Here is a 4,338-nt window from a genome sequence, read left to right on the forward strand (position 1 = left end):
CTAAGTTAGTTCTTGGTATGAGCTTTCGTGTGCATGCACACTGTGTATCTGAAGAAGTGTGCATGCACACGAAAGGTCATACCAAGAACTAACTTAGTTGGTCTTTAAGGTGCAACTGGAAGGAATTTTTTTTGAGTTGAAATCATTGGCAGGAATACAATGACACTTGTAATGTAACATGGATTTTGGATACTTACGATTATATAATAGATTACAGGAAAAGATGCAGGGGAAAAAATAGAATTGGAACCCATGGAGGGGAGAGGAGGAGGTCTCAAGGTTTGAAAGAAGCACTTTTTTAAGGTTTGAAAATGTTATGTTTATGGTGTAAAATTTTGAAATCTTCCAATTTCCTGTCTATAATTTGGCAATAATATTTTTGAAACTTAAATCCAGAAAAGGTACAATGCAATAATACCAAATTCAGTAGTGAGTTTGTATCAGCTCTAGAACTTTTATATAGGAAGTCCAGCTCCAGCTCTAGAACTTTTATATAGGAAGTCCAGCTCCTGCAATACTTCCTTCTAACCACTGGAGAGCAGCCCTCCACAGGAATAGACAAATGAATAAACCAACCACAAGCATGCAAGTAACTTTATTAAACAGCAAATTTTATTTCCCAGAACTGTTACACACAAAAAGGAGACATCTTAAAAACATGTACAAAAATATATTACAGCGTCTGTAATGATTCGTGCAGATAATCAAAGTGCAACACCAATGAATTTAAGCTCTTGGGGAGAAAATTAATATTTCTACCAAGAGTTTTGTTATTTGAACCTTAGCAAACAAAAAGCAATAATATATATTCTCTTGATGACACTTGAAATATTTCACAGTAATATAAGGATTGGTCAATCATTGTTATTTATTTTTTAAGTGACCTGATCTTGGATCTATAAATATGTAACAATAATGGTATAGAAACTCTGATTAAATAAAGTGGTTCATATCCTTGAAGATGTTTAGAACTATTAGACTATGGAAAGAAAACTAATTACAAACAGGTTTAACGAAGATGACAATATTTGAGTGATAATGAAAAGGAGTTGAAGAAAGAAAGCACGAACGATTCTTTTCTAAATCCAGATTTTACATCTTTTCAAAACTTCCAGGCCACATATATCCTGGAAACATGCGGAAACATGTCATTTGTGAGTAGCTAGTTTCCAATTCAGTATCAAGTTTTATGTTTCTGAAATACCCCAGCACAAAGAAAAACCCCAGATGCATGTCATCATTTATTTTCAGAAAGGCGGAGTTTTGCTGGATGGGATTTCACAGAACCATTTTTCTAGGGATCAGCTCTCCCTTGCTGGGTGCAGTGGCTGGTCCACAATCAGCTGCAGATGTTCCACATCTGGATGTCCTGCACCTAGCTCTACATAGCATACAAGGCCCCTTCCAACAATTATTGTATTGTATTCCTTCTAGTGTAAGTAGAAGCGCTCTCTCTTTGAGGCTGTGGCCTCTATGGATCCAATAGCCAATTTAGCAATCCTTTACACTGAATCATAGCTCAGAAAAACACACTCACCCATAAAGGGTTCTGTTAATGGCCATGGTGTGCTGCCCAACTAGCCTAGCTTTGGAAACTAAGCATTAGGCTGCATTACATTGCAGTGTATGTTATCAATGTAGGATGCAGCTTGCCACAAGGGAGATATACATAAGGGCAACTCACAAAAGACTCTAGAAGCATGAAAAAAGATGTCCAAATCAGTCATGTTTTATATTCCACTGATTCTTACACCAAGCATGAAGCCGCATGAAGAGGCTCATAGATCAAAACTTCGGGTTCTTGAAATAATAAGGATCATAGCCAAAACAAGCAAACAAGTTTCATTACTTGTGTGCCTTTACCTAAAACCGCAACTCTACCATGTTTAAAAGTCATTCAAAAATTCTGACACTGTACTTGACAAAAAGATGGTTGTTTCGACTTAGCCGACTGAAATTGCAGCACATTTCAGTTACAAAAACCTCTAAAATCACTGCAGGATAATAAATAACAGGAAAAATGATTTCATGGTGGGGAGAAACAAAGATCTGAGGAAATTGCACAAGAAAAGCAGATGCTTAGATAAATACTAACAACTGTTCTAGAGAAAGATAGTGCAGCAAGAGAGAGACACTTTTCTCCAGAACGTGAGGTCAATTAAATAGGAGTGAAATTGGATTTCTGAGCTGCAACAGAAAAAATATATTCTGCCTACATGTGATGTGACAGATAAAATCTGATCTTGCAGTATCCTATCTGCTAGCATCCAGTGACTTCAGTTTTCTTTTGAAAAGGTAATAAAGCATTGTCAAAGAAATAAACACACAGGAGCAAGTAAAGACTCAAGGTGCAACAAGAACATGAACAAACTTCATCCTGAAGTCTGGCCTCTTCACTCATTCGTCTTCTTTCCTCCCCACCCCCCATAACCCTCCCCATTCTTTCCCCTATCCAATCACAATCCTGGCCAATAAAATAAAAGAAAATCAACTATTTTGAAAACCATAAGCCCCAGAAAGCAAGAACACTACTAAGTTAGCCTATGCTACTTATCCCGAGTGATGTCTGTGCCTGTAAACAAATACACACAAACCTAGTAACAGTAGAAACAGAGCTGTTAGTTTGCTAATCGATTTCTCACTGAACTATAGCATTAAAAGGATGCACTAAGATGATGCTGCATCAGTCTTAAGTTTCTCAGCTACTATATAGGGATAGGCTGATCTCCACACAACACATAAACTGTGAAGGGGCCTTCTGCTTTTCAAGCAGGTCCAAAGTTTAATCCTTGACAACTCAGTTTATAAAGAGCTGAAGTTACTAGTTTGGGAAAGACCCTGCCCCAGACCCTGGAGTGCCAGAATAGATAACAGTAGATAATACTAAGACAGATGGACCAGTAATATGTATAAGGCAGTTTCATATAAAGTGTGGAGATTTCTGGGTGACATCATTTGTTGCTCAGACTGAGACTTAAGTGATTAAGTCAATTAATAGTACTTTGCTGATGCAACAGGAGAAACTGACTCATTTGCTCTGTCTTTCATGAAAGGACACCTACAGGCCTTTTGGCTAGACTGCTGTAGCCCTCCCATGATGCATTCACTGTACAGGTTTCATGCCACGAGGCAGTCATAATCTAGTGGCGGTCCATAAATGAAAGAAGTGAAAATAACACTTTGTAGGTTAGAATATACAGGAAGGTTTCCTGTGGATGTTCAAAATAAAGCCTTAGAATTAGTAGATCAAACTACTTTAACCTGTGCAAACTATAATCAACTAATTTACGTCACCTCACTCTCCACTGACACAAGCATATATATATATTCTGCAAAGTAGCTCTGTCACATATGTAGGTGTGTTTTCAGCAAAGTCGTACTTTGGGATTAAGCCCTCCAAATGGACTTTTGCAAATCATCATTGCAGTGAACAGAGGTGTCAATATTTGTATATAATGCACATTATTCTTTTTCTTAAAAAAACAACCAACCAACTACCAGGGGCTTCACAGTATTACAACAAAAATAAACTTATGGAATTCACTTCCACAAGATGTGGCAAAGGCCTCTGTATTTGATAGCTTAAAAAATGCCTAAGATAAATAGAGACTAGTTCTATCTAGTAGGCATGATGCTAAAAAATAATCTCCATGTTTAGGAACAGCACACCTCCAACTAGCAGATGTGAAGGTAAACAATGCGGAGACTATTGCCTTCATGTCCTGACACTGGGTTCCACTGTTGGACCCTTGGCCTGATCCAGCAGGGCTCTTCATATATATTCTACTTATACAGAGACAACAGTGATAACCTCTACAGTAGCTAAAGAGCTGTAAGATTTTTAAAATGTCAATTTAAATATATATAACTTTCAAATATAGTAATTCGTTGATTTTCTAAATACAATTACATATTCTTATGAAAGCTCTTTCCATGCATACGTTCCCCTTTTCTCCTTCCCCAAACAAATACAACTTTGTAAAGAAGCCTAGTCCAAGACAGGCCTTTAATTTTTGGCTAAAACAAAAACAAAAAAAACCTGAACTGAAGCGCATTTTTACAATCTCTAAATGGAATTGCAGAAGGTGGATTTTCTTTTCAAGTATCATTAGTGAACAAATTCCTGCCTCCTTGGAAGTGTAAAATGTTAGATTTCCTTTTGAAGAATAAAGGTAGTTTTGCATTGTGTTATCAAAGTATTGTTTAGTATATAGTTGCAACTATTTTTACATCTGCTCAATCCCAGTTTAGTATTTTGATTGTAAACACAGTGGAAAAAAATGTCAAAAACCTTACCCACAAAAAACAGAAGGTAATTTTCAAAGGCACTTGGAAGAA

The sequence above is a fragment of the Podarcis melisellensis genome (assembly GCF_964234715.1).
Source record: "Podarcis melisellensis genome assembly, chromosome: 1".
Taxonomy (NCBI): Eukaryota; Metazoa; Chordata; class Lepidosauria; order Squamata; family Lacertidae; genus Podarcis; species Podarcis melisellensis.